The sequence below is a fragment of the Anas acuta genome, chromosome 8 (assembly GCF_963932015.1).
Source record: "Anas acuta chromosome 8, bAnaAcu1.1, whole genome shotgun sequence".
Classification (NCBI taxonomy): domain Eukaryota; kingdom Metazoa; phylum Chordata; class Aves; order Anseriformes; family Anatidae; genus Anas; species Anas acuta.
Genome location: NC_088986.1, coordinates 16852269 through 16865562, shown reverse-complemented (window position 1 = coordinate 16865562; position 13294 = coordinate 16852269). Strand labels below are relative to the sequence as shown.

General features: G+C 45.2%; 1 protein-coding gene across 2 annotated transcripts in view; it reads left to right on the top strand.

The window, feature by feature from the left end:
* COLGALT2 (collagen beta(1-O)galactosyltransferase 2) overlaps positions 1-13294 on the top strand; it is a 114812-nt gene that overhangs the window by 33600 nt on the left and 67918 nt on the right. For both annotated transcript variants that reach the window (XM_068691111.1, XM_068691110.1), the window contains exons 3-4: positions 8381-8657; positions 11045-11167. The gene's annotated coding sequence lies outside the window, so the exon portion shown is untranslated. The remainder of the gene's footprint in view (positions 1-8380; positions 8658-11044; positions 11168-13294) is intronic.

Genomic DNA, 13294 nt, shown 5'->3' with positions numbered 1-13294 from the left:
CTGTTGGGTGTGGGAGAAGTGGCTCAGCAGCCTTCACGGTAGGGGCAGGAAATCTGAAAAAATGAATCGAGTCTGTATTGCCTCAATTTTCTATCTCAAGCATAGGCTGAAGTATCTACACTCATGTCTGCTCTGCGCTTGTATTATAATGGTCTGCTGCCATCAGCCTGCTGTGCTGGTTCTCCAGCGTGCTGATGGACCCCTGTGCACATAAAAAAAAAAAAAAAGAAAAAAAAAAAAGGGGGTGGGGGAAATAAGGCTATGGACGGGGTTCCTCCAGGCCAGCACAGCCTGATGATGCCCTGAGAAGTGGTCCCCAATGTGGCTGCAGCAGGCGCAGGACCTGGCTGTCTGCTGGGGTCATGGGGATGCTGGAAAGCACTGCACACCCAGGGTGTTCACCCTGTGGTCAGCCTGTGTCTGCCCTGGGCCCTGCAAGGAGCAGGGGGTGACAGCAATGGTCCTAGACCTGAGGGATAATTTAGGGAGGAGAAAGCCATTGAAGCAAAGAAGTGATGGAATTCAGGAATACTTAAAGAGGTTGTACCTCACAGAGGGCTGATCTCAGAGACTGAAAAAGATATTGTGACAGAATATAGTGTTTATTGCAAAAAAAAAAAAAAAAAAAAAAAAGAAGAAAAGTCTGTGCAGGGCAGAATTTGCTTGCTCCTCCTCATCTCCAATTTTTAGGCCAGGCTGCAGGTAAGCCAGATGGCAAGAGGGAAAGTGCAACAAGCCATCAGTGACCAGGTGGAAGTTGGAGTCCTGCTGGCAGCAGAAGTGCAGCAGGAGGAGGATGACCTCCTGAGTAAGCTGCTGGTACTCATGAGCAAGTAAAAACACTAAGAATTAAATAAAGCTTCCAAACGACACTGGGTTAAATGTATCATCTTCAGAGACATCCATGTGCTTTATATATCAATGAACTTACACTGCAAGCTACAAAAAGTGAATCAGCTTTTAAAAACAGACTGTGTGTCTGAACGCAGCTCTTCCACTTCAAGCCTTTGGTTTGGCTTGGGCAGGATGCTGGCAACATGGCAGGCATGTGCAAGGGCCTGGGGACAGTGCTAGGCTGCATTTTTAGATTCAGGTTTCTCTGGTTCTCATGCCCGAGCCTGATGGCACTGCACCACTTGTATGTGTCAGGTGAGTCACTGCACTGTCTGGTATGAATTGTGCTGCCATGCGCCTGGAGGTTGGCTTCAAAATAATGGAGGCAGCAAGCAAATTCTGCCCCACCTGGTATTTTCCTTCTTCATGGAGGAGAAAAAAAAAAACAAACAAAAAAAACCCAACACACTAAAATGTGTCTCCATACTGATATGCTCTGTTATCGCTGATATGCTCTGATATCCTGTTATTCCTCTGATAATCTGTTGAGAAGGACCATGTTGAACCCCAGAAGCATGCTGGTGTTTCAGATGTCACTTCTCTGCTTTTCCACTCTCAGCTTCACTTGCTGCAGGAGCCTTGCAGGGTGCGCCTTTTCCTCAATACTTCTCACAGCAAAGTCTTTGAAGGGCTTTGCATGAAAGATGTGGAAAAAAAAACAGGAGATTTAGATCCTTTTTGCAACCTGAAATTCTAGCCAAGTGTGCCACCATGCTTTCTGTTTCAGGGCTGCATTAGGTTAACACAGTTATGAAACAGCTCTTCACACTGAAGAAAATACAGGAAAATTCTGTTGTTGTAGTTAGTATCTGAGAAGAAATTGCCATGCCAAAGGCAAAAGTGCCTTTAATACGTGGTAGGGATGTGCCTGGAGGGGAGACCTCCATGCATCCCCAGGTGAAATTGTCCAGGTTGCTCTTGATCTCATGTTGATGGTCCCAGGGCCATGGTCACTAGCTGTCTTCTTCCCGAGGGAAATTGCTGTAAGTGGATAATATTTAAGGTGTGTAAAAAAACATCCTAAAACTCTTGGTCCAACAAGAGAAAACCTCAGATACCTGCGTAAATTATTCTTGTACTTACTCTGGGCTATTCCCAAGCCGGAGGTGCCTGGACACTGGCACACAGAGGCTGTGGGCTCTTGTCTTTGGAGATTTTCAAAAGCCCCCTGAACGTGGGGCTTCGCACCAGCTCTGGGTGGCCCTGCTGGGGCAGGGCTTGGGCCTGAGGGACCCAGGGGTGCCCCCAGCCTCAGACAGACTGCGATGCTGGCACCAGCCCCTGCCTGCAGGTGCCCAGGGTTTCTCTGGCTTCCTGTGGCACAAGCTGTAAGTCAGCTGTGACGGCCGTAAGAGCTCTGCCCTCTACTCCACAAGGTCCACACAAGGTGCTCACGCCACAAGAGAGAATTTGAGTCTGTGATTGGAAGTTTAAGGATTGCAAAGCCCAGCACTAGGAAATCCCATAGCTGAGGCCGTGTGCACATCCTAAGTTTGATCTTGCGGATAAGTGTTAAAACAGTCTTTTATTATAGGTTTCCACTTGGTGAATGGAGAGTCACTCAATCTTCCTTCATATCCTTCCCATCGGCGTGTCACTTTATGGATTATCCATCAAACAGTGTCAGGACGCAGCAGCACTGAATACAGAACTTTTGCCTTTGGGGTGTTTCACCAGAATATCAAAACAATGCACAAGCATTAGTGAGCTGCAAGCATTGTAATCCTATATAATTAGCCGAGGAAATTAGACAGGGGTGATACTGCTCCCTTCTGCAGCTAGAGATCTGAGGAACAGAGATTAAGTCTGTAAGTGTCTATTAATTTCCAGTGTTCAGTTTCAGATAATGAGAGCTTAACTTTTTAATTAATTTAATTGAATTTAATTGCTCGTGCCTAGCAATTAAACTGTACCTCACTTGTTCAACCTGCCATAGAAGCAATAGCTAAGCTGAAACTCTCTGTACCTTGAAGTAATCCTCATTTTAGGGAGCTGAACCAAGATACATAGGCAGGGGAACTGTTCATGGCTCATATGCACTCCCACTGCTTTGGGATGTAATGTGGTTCTTCTCCTGAAGACTCCAGCATCATTATGGCCACTTTGAAATAAGTGCAGCACACTGGTAAAGCCCCCTGTTATTATTTTTTTCATCTCCAAGACATACCGTGTGCATTAAGCAATGTTAAGTTAGCGACAGGTCATGGTCTCCTGCCTGGGCTTGGCACTCACTGTGTGTGGGCAGGGGCGTTGGGCTCCGGCAGAGCATTGCCTATCTCAGCACCAACCTGGCATAAACATCTGTTTTTTCATAAGGTTGTTGTTCTGTCAGTATGATCAAATCTTGGTGGGCTTCTCAAGACCTTTTCAGCTCTGCTGGTTTTGTCTTGGATTGTCTGTACCTGGCTCAGATGGTGGCTGCTCTGGGGTCTGCATGCAGTTTTGCTCAGGTCTGTTATTGCTTCTACACTGGAAAATCCCCCATGCACCTCAAATCACCCTATAGTGTTGCAGTGAGATAAATGCCACTTGTTTTCCCCTTTCCTTCCATAAGACCTGCCCAGCACTGATGGAGGGGAGGCAGAAGGCAAAGCCCGGTTTTGCCGCAGGTGTGTGTTGCAGCAAGCTGATCCAAATGAACGGTAGCTTCAGACATCTCCCATTGGATTCGACTTCTGAGCCTTGGCTTCATCTCTGCTGCCAGTGTGTAGAACTCTGATATGCATCTCCACATATATATGTAAACCCCGTTCTTTAATACCTCCTACAGCAGCAAGCTGTTCTCTTTTCCCAGCATCTCCAGATGGCGCTGAAATCTTCAGATCTTTAGGGGTTTATTTATTTGTTTATTTATAGGTAACTTCTAAAGGCTCTCATCAGGATGCCTCAGTCTTTCCATTTACCAAAAGTCTTGATTTTAGTTCAGGTTCTATCCTCTCTGACAGCCTCCTTCCCAGATAGATCTATGTTGAACTGTCATGTTTTATTATGCATGTTGGTGTCAACGTTCATTTTCTAATTCTCTGTTGTTCTCCAAAATTTGCAGTTTTGCCTTCTGTTTCTTCCTGTGTTGTGATCTCAGTTATTTGCTTACCTACATGCGGGATCCAGCCCCAGTCTTCACGTGGATTTTCATCAGCATGAGCAGGGCTCAGCCCCACGCACTGTCCCCGCTGCTGCAGGCACCTTGAGGCTTGGCTATTGAAAATCAAAATGAAAGGTTTTTGTTTGTTTGTTTTGTTTTGTTTTTGTTTTGTTCAAAGTGTAACCCCAAATTGCTGAGTCTCATTTGAGGTCTCTAGAACTAAGTGGATCCCACCTCTGCATTCAGGATGGGTTTTGGGATGGGGGAATGGGTTTCAATCCCAGGCCTAATCCCAGCTGCCTGCAGTTTCTCCAAGTGCAGCTGAGAAAAAGACTTTTCCTGGTTGCTTTCCTCAAAACTTCCTTTTGGATCAGCTGCCTTTCAGGTTTGCAGTGGACCTTCCTTTTTCTTGTTGAAGAAAAGTAAGTAATTCTTCTTAGTTGTTAAAAAGAGACAAGAAATCAGAACCCCTCTTTTTTTTTTTTTAACATTCTCTTTATTTTTTTGCATGCCCCATAAAAGCTTTTGTGATACTTTAGTTACATTACCTCCTTTGGGATATAGCAGTAATAATATACAACAATAAATACCTTTGTGGCATGTCATCCCCCAAATTTTCTTTAAGGTTGCCTCTGCAGAAGCAGTCTGATAACCAGTTCTTCCTGTTACCAAAGCACTAGCCTCACTTGCTCTTACATAATTTTCAATTTGTGAGCTGACCTTCAGATAATATTGCTCCTGTTTAAATTTTAATTTTATTGTTATTGATGCTGCTAACTGGGGGAGAAGCTAGCCATCTACAAGCAGTAAGCTGGTTTTTGCTTGCAGCTTTCAATGCTGATGGTTAACAGTCCAAATCACCACACCATGCTGACAAGATTGGTGTGGTGCTTTTACTTAGGTGGGTGGCCGAGCTCCACCACAACCACTCTCACACTCCCCCTCCTCAAAGGGAAAGGGGGAGAAAAGTGCAATGAACCTCTGTTCCAGGTCTTCTCCCCAGCCCTTTTCCCAGTGTGCCCAATTGTAACACCATTTTTTTTCTGTCTCCTCTCATATTCCTAAAACCCATGATTTCGTGGAACAGGAGAGAAGCCTTTCTCTGACACATGCCAACAAAATTCAGCTCCCTGAAGGCAGCAAGAGAAGCATGATTCTCCCCCTGCTCCTGCACTGTGCAATGCAAACACCCTTCTTCCCTCTGGGTTCTTCCTTCTAACAATCCATCAGAGCAACATTATTTAAGCAAATAAATGTTTAAAAGGCCAGTCCCTGCAGACTGACAGCAAAGATGAGAGAAAAGCTAGGCTAATTATTATTTTCCTTCCCTTACACAGGTCTCTCTGTGAGGCTCTAGCAATTAAAGATGATGCTGGGGAACAAGCTAGATGGGAATTATTTGACGGGGAGATTACCACCCAGAGGTTTTGGGGGGAGGGGGGGGGGGGGTTGTGCTGCTGTGTAAATTCCCTTTGCTCAGTGTAAGCTCTGTATTTTAACCAAATACATTGCTTTGACAACACATTTTAACAGCTGGTTTAAAACAAAAAAAAATCTAAAATGTTTGCAGCCAGCTCTGATCCTAGCCTGTGTTTCTCCCGGTGGTCTTGCAGTGCAGACACCCTCCAGAGCCTCTTCCCTAGCAAGCCCCCCTCACCAGGCCCATACAGCCCAACCGAGATGTGGGAGCCAAGAGGAGAAACCTCTCGCCTGCTTGTTCATGTACACCAGCCATTTCCTTTCCTGTGAAAACAAACCCGTAATCCCAACATAACACCCACACTGTGTGAAATGGTGTGCATGCAGGAGCTGTTTTCTCCGGCCTCTGCCACCATGACAAAGGTCTGTGTGTGTGTAATCCTCCAGGCACCTTCTCCTTCTCCAGCAGCAGAAGTAGCCAGCTGAATGTTGGCTGACGCGATGCCCTTGCTGCAGCTTCAGGTGGGCTCCTTCCTGGGCTCCTGTGCAAGGATGGGTCTGTCTCTCTGGACAGTAAATGTGTTGGAAGATGCCATGACCTGCAAGTGATTTGCAAGTTTGATTTTTTCCATCCGCAAGGGTCCTCACAGCAGCAGAAGACCTGGTCAGATGAAATGTTAAAGGCTTGGTGGAGAAAATAACATAAGCATGGAACTTAGCACAGAATCAAGTATTCCTGGTGGAGAAGAGTTCTGTGTGTTTCCATGAGAACTGGTTCTGATCAGATGGGAAAGAAGCCTTTGAGCACATTCAGCCTCCTGTCTAAGGACCCATTTTGCGCTCGCTGATCCCCATCGCAGCTCCTTCACACGTCTCTTCCAGGAGGGTTCCACAAGCACCCAGCTTGGCTGATGGGGCCTGGATGCCCAACAGTGCCTGCAGCTTCCCAGAGATAGGGCAGGTGTCTTGTTCAGTGGCCTTGGTGCTGGGAGCTACTGGGTTATATGTCGCTGCTGGAAATAATTTGCCTGAGAGCTACTAGAAAATGCATTTCTCTTTTCGTAGCCATGCTCTTTGGTGCCATTTCACTGAGACTGGTTAACACATTCAGATCCCGGTTTTCATCAGCCTGTTGGTAAACCAAAATATACAGCATAGGTTTGTACCTGGATGTGCGGTGCTGCCAGCTGGACAGAGGGATTTTCTTCTGTCTCTCAGTGTCATTTTCTCCTCCTCGCATGATGCTCTCCTTCCTCTTTTGTATCTTTTGCTGCCTTGTCACTTAATTGGCATTGTCCTTGGGTTTAGTCTAAGACCATCAATAAGAAGTGAACAATAGCAGATCCAAGGTCAGCCCTTGGACAAATCCGTGAGTAACTTCCTTCTACCGTGATACATGCGTGCAACTCATGATTTATTTCCTAAACAGTTTCTCTTCTACCTTTCTATCTCAGCTCCAAACTGAGATAGTAATTATGATTGCTCTCTGTTTTGTAATTTTACTTTTGCAATAGGCTAGTCAGAGTATCAGCTGAGCCCATCCCTTTTTAGGACACTGATGTTTATAACTAGGAGCAAGCTGGCTCTAAGGAAAATAAGCAACATGTTTTCAGTGCTGGAGTTCCTAATCTTTGATTTATTACTTTCTTTCTATTTTCAATTTTGTTGTTGTTGTTTTGTTTTGTTTTTCAGTAAATTAAATTTTATTGGGAGAATGACGACTTTTTCTTTTGCTCTGTGGTTTTTCTGCGAAACGTACCATATTTCTAAGAACAGCATGTTTCTATTCTCAGCCACTTTTTTTTATAAGGCAGTATATTATTTATGCTGCATTATAGTCTTTTACATTAAATATAATCGTTTGTGGCAGGATTCAAGCTGGATTTTCCCTCTGGATATCTATTCTGTGCTTTCAAAAATGCATGTACAAATGTAGAAGTGTTCCGATAGCTCTGCACAGGAGTTGGGCAGGTGGGAGTACTCTCATGCTAGCATCACCTTGCTGTCACAACTGATAACGCTTTATGTTGTGTCATTCTTGAGGATATTCACTTGTGGAGAGAAACTTTTAATCATGATGATCAATGTAGTGCTTACATTCTGAAAATTTGGTCCTGAATCTCTCCACAACCAGAGAGAAGGACAGAAGTAGCTTATATTTGCTGGAAGGGGGGATGAGATGGGAAAGAGTGAGGACTGGGGTAGGTTTTGAGAAGCTCACCATGCTGACTTTACTTAAAGGATATTACAGTATCTAACATAGGCAAACAGTGGAGACAAAGTGTGCTGCCTGGCTTAAAGACCCTTTTGTGGTGTTTTGCTGTAAAGCTTGATAAAGCTGCCCTTGCTTCGCACCCTGCCTCCCTTACTGAGGCACCAGGGTGGGGGGATCAGCTGCAGAGGATCCAGACACTAGGGAAGGGTCTGAACACCACAGGGATTTGTTCTTGTATTTTTCTAAGAGAGGACTGGGCAAAAGTCAGTGTCCTGAACCCTGTACCATTCAACATAACTAAGTTGTGTAATGCAATTAATAACTAGGGAGGCTTAGCTGAGCCTCCAGAGAGTACCAAAATCATGTTCTCTTTCGCTCCATTATGTAAAAGACGTGATAGAAAGCCGCACCCAGCAGCTGCCTGGTGGTACCACGAGAAGGTGATATCAGCCGGCATGGGGAGGGCCGGGCGGGGCACAGGCCATGAGCAGGTTGGGCGCGTGCTTCCTGTGCTGATGGGTGGCACAGGCAGGTACCTCGGGAAGCATTTGTTTTCCACAATTTTCAATGCATCTGTCTGGGAACACAACAATATTACAGGAATGCCTCTAAAGCCATGACAGTAACTGAGGTATTGTGGACTGCATAGCTCAGGGTGCAGAATTTCACCTTGCGAACAGGCACTGCGGTGGGGAAGGGACGAGAACCCATTCCCTGCCAAGGATGTGTGCTTACAGGGTGGTTTTGTTTCTTCCTTTTGTTTGCAGGAACCAAGCAGCAGCGCAAGGCCTTTTGCATAGCACCCAGAAGAGGAGGGCTCCAGCTCAGTAGTCTGTAAGCGCCCTCTGGTGCAAACACAGCTGGCTGGCTTCAACCCACTCCACCCCACAGATTCACCTGGCAGCTGGCCTGAAAGCCTCCAAATAGGGCATCTGTTTGGGTGTTCTGGAGAGCAGATGGGGGTCACAGCCACCCTGGACCATGGAGGCAACACTCTGCAAGAGAGAGAGCCTCTTCTGTAGGCTGGACATCGGCACGCTGCTGGTGAGAGCTGGCTTCCAATTGTGCTGAGGTTTTGGGTTTGGTGTGGTGGAATCAAGATGCCTGGTTGGTACCTGGATTAGGACAAGGAAGTGGTGGAGATGGCTTTCTAGAAAAAGTACAGGCACCCCAGCAGACGACAATGGAAGCAGAAAGGTTGGAAAGAAAGGGGAGTGTCTGAATAGGCAAATGGCATGAAAAAATAAATTTGAGGGTAACAAAAGGCAGAAGTGTTACTTATAAAACATGTGCCAGAAAAGGGGAAAAGCTGCAAAAAAATCTCAAAGAACCACTCAGGTTTGGCAAAGAAAGCTTGGTGGCCAGACAAGAAATGTGGGGAGAAGCTGGTAGATGGGTGTGGATGCAAAGGCTGATTAATGAGATAATAAAGCATCAGGGCAATAAATGATGTCAGTTAGGTGCAGAGAAGACAACAGACAGCACGTAGATAACAAGGAGTTGGCGCGTTCATTAGATCACACACGCAGATGGGCTGTCAGTCACGTTTGCTAATGGTAGTGGCCAAGTCCAGGTCTCCCCAGGCTCAATGGAAGTGGGAGCTTCTGAGAAATGTGGAAGGAAAATGAAAAAGAGATCACCTCCCTTGGATAATCTGAAAAATGAGGTGCAGTTGCAGCTATTATTGAGGAGTTAGGCAAACCTAATTGCTCATAATTAAAGTTCTGGATGAGGATTACCTGTTGGTGTGGCAATTTGCTGTCAGTTGGAGTGGTTGGAGATCTTCGGCAGTGCCTCGCAGGCTGGTACCTGCTGTAGCTGGGTCTGCTGAGGCAGGGTACAAACCAGGGGTGCACCAAAGTGCTCGGTGTCCTGTGAAATCAGGGAGTGCTGAGCTGTGACGGTGATATGAACGGTGGTAAGAAAGCTGTTTAGAAAGCAAAACAGGAGGGAGGTAAAGAAAGTAGACAACTCTTAACAGAAGGGATGGGAAGGACTGAAGAGTTTGGTGTAATTGCTTCAGGCCTGCAAAGTAGGATTTATTGATGGGATAATTAAAATGGAAGTAGAATAGGAATGAGAGAAGCAAGAGGTGAAAGGCTACTCAGTCTGAGAAATTTCAGTTAGTAGGGCTTGAATTCATCCCAGTTTATTTGCTTTGGATAATGACTTAAGGAGGTTTAAAACTATTGGACTGTAATGGAGGACGGGAACATCCCTGGGGACCAGAGGGGGTTAATAGTAGGCCCATTTATATCAACCAGGACTTACAGGATAGCTGGTGGAGTTTAGATTCCTGAAAACTACTGAGACAACTGGTTTGGAAGCAACACGCCTTTACCTGCTCACCGTGTGCTGAGCAGCACTGCCAGGCACTGTGCCGCTGCTGTGTAAGGGCGCTTCGAGCAGGGTTGGATTGCGAGCCGTCCTTTGCTCACCTGGCTGCTCCATGCTGAGGCTGCACACACCACACGCAGCCACGGGCACATAGGGAGGAGCCCACCACCCAAACACACGCACCTGCCTCTGCTTATTCAGCACGCAGACATGGAGAGTTGTGATAGCTACTGACTTCCAGCAGCCCTCTGCTGCACGGTGTGTTCCCGGCCGCTTCTTGCAGCCACAGGCCCTCCTTCTGCATCTGATGAGGCTTCCTGACCGGTGTTTTTTTGCACAAAATGCTATGTGTGCATTGCATGTGGTTAGGCTGAGTATGGGACAGCTGGGGTGATGATGCCAATAATGCCTCAAGGAAACGAAGCTTGCATAAACAAAAGCAGACACTTACTTATATAACCGGACATCAAGTCTCACCATCAAATGCATGCAAAAAAATCTCTGTGCTTTTCTATCTTTCTTTACTTGGTGAGGAAGTTTCAATGCAAATATCTCCCTTGAAGAGAAAAAATACTTGAAACAATAATCTACCAGAATGTGATACTCTCACTGTATGATTTTAAAACATACCTTCTGTTGGTCAAGGGGGATCAGTAAAACAAATCAAGCTGTGCTTAGCAAATAAAACATGAAAAAAAAAATGAAAGGATGGCAAGATGTACCCTGTAAAATCTTGTGGACTGAAAGGAGAGATTGAATTTGCAAAAGTTTTGAGGCCGGATGTCACAGGTCACAGAGTAACACTTGAATACTTTAGGCACAGCACCAAGATCCTTTGGATTTGGGGATTTTAATGTGCTACTGCTCTGAACTGATACACTACCAAGGGAAGTCTCTTCCTATCTTCATTCAGTGCCTGGGACAACAGAAGCTCTGCTTTGTGTGTTTCTGAGTTGACACAGAGAAATAATAGCAGACTTCAGTAAAGGAACAGTACAGATAGCTCTGAATTTAGTAAAAATCTCCATGTTCACATTGCAATACCTATGGGACAAACAATGCAATTATACTATCGCTTTTTTTTTTTCCCTCAGAAATAAAGAACCACTGCAATCTAAGGAGGCTGGAAAAAGGCCTGTATCATCATTCTTCTGTGGGACGCGTGGCAGAAATCAACGTCTTCAGACAGTTTCTCCAACATAGCTCCTGAAGACTGGGTAAGCAGTTTTCAGTATATAAAAAAGAAGGCTTAAATTATGCTCTTTTTTCTGTGACTAGAAATTATAAAATGAAGGGAGGAAAGCTAGCATCAGTCACACAGTAAGCTACAAAATGTCAATATTTTCTGGAAATGAAAGCACGTTGCTTTTGGAGTTAAGCATGTGTTGTTTAAAATTCTTCAACGTGTAGTTACAGCCTTCTTCACAAAAAAAACTACTCTTTTCCTGCATACACTCACGCTTGAAGTAAGGGGTTGAAGTATAACAACTTATAACAAGGATGATTTACCTGATGGTATATAGCCTAGCAAAGTGTTAAGATTTGCTTTATGGAATAAGCAGTAGAGTACATGAAATATAGATGGTAAGGTCAAACAGAGCATACACAGGTACCCTTTTAAGGCAGTGTGGCATTGGACCAAAATAAAATTACATTTATCCTCCGTGAGGGGAGAAAAACTGAGAAAAAGAGATTTTTTTCTTTGCATTTCTCAAAGGCCAAAGCCCACAGAGGTATGGTCTCCCCTTGCTCTCTGGAAAACAAAACAAAACAAAACAAAAAATCAACCACCATTTTGCTTCTGACTGCATTAGAACATACACAGCCTCATGTATGGTTTGTCCAGTTACCAGGTCAGGTACACATCTGCACCGTTGTATCCCATTCAAACTCAATTATGCAGGATCAGATTAATAGCTGAAAACAAAAACTGCGGGATGCAAACCCTTCTGAGCTGGTATTTGCTGCCAAAGCTCTTACCTCAGTGCACCATAGCCCAAATGTAAGGAGCTAATCATTATAACATAACTTACAACAGCAAGAATTATTACCAATAAAAGATCAAAAAAGCAAATTCCCCAAGTCAGCACTGCATCGTCACCCTGGATGTCAGTGCTGGTGGCAAAGCGGAGAAAAATGTTTTTCCTCTCCGTCCAAGGGCACTATGCAGGGTTCTGGATGCCAGCATACCCTTCTCCCCTCCTCTACTTTTGCTGGCAAAGCTGGAAGGGCTCAACATGTGCTGCAAACAGGGGAACACCCCAAGAGGGCTGAAGACGAAGCAAGTCAGAAGAGTTATGTCCCTGGCCCAGACTGGGTGGCTGCAAGACACCTGCAGAATCTACACCAAAATGCCACACGTGGTGTGAGGGCCTTCCTGTCCTGAGCTCTCCCTGCTCAACCGTTCTGCCTCCCAGCATATCTGGCCTAAATAGATTCAAGCTCCACAATTGTAAAAACATCCACTCTTGTTGTAAGGATACCAATGCTTTAATGACCTTTCACATCCAGCCTGATTTTTTTGGATTCTCTCCCATTCTTATAACCCATGGGGAGGAAAAAAAAAAAAACAAACAAAAAAAAGAGCTTCTGTGCTTCAAATTTTGAACGTGTGGTCCTTGGCCACATAAACGTCATATGGACATTTCTGTATTCAAGAAGCTGCTTCTGGGATGGCATTTGATTGCCAAGAAACGCTAAGTTTAAGCTGAAGAAGACTGTTATGTGGAAGACATGGAAAATTCCTGCAGAAGAAACTGAAAGCTATTTTTTCCCCTTAGCTTACTCCTAGCCGTATCATCTCAAGCAGCCCATTTAACTACCAGAAGCTATGTTAAAAAAAAAAAAAAGTTTTGAAACCTGCTTGCTACATTATGCAGATAACAGCTAGCATTCACTCATAACGTAGGTGATGACATGCTTTAGTGATGGCAAAAAAACGTGCCCTATTGTCATGCTCCTCTTCAGAGATTTTAAGCACTACCTTGAAGTAAAGCACTGAAAGTGTACTGAGGCTATTTCAGTCAGGAATCCCAAGGAGAGGGCAGGGCATCATTTAGCCAGCTTCATTGCCCTGGGATGCACACAAGGCACTTGCAGCTCTTGGACAGCTGTCCTACATTATATGGGGCATAAGAGCCTGCCTGTGCTTTGGGATCATGACCTTCACCTTCTGTGCATTCAGCTACATGGGTCAACGCTTTCAGGCGTGGTTGATCTAGTCACAACTTACCTCCACAGGAAGGACCAGCCTCTCTGCTCACAGGTTCTTGAGGCAGTCCTGGGGCCTTCTCTTTACTAGTCTACACTTTATTCTAGTAGCCTCTGGTACTGCACTAGTCAGT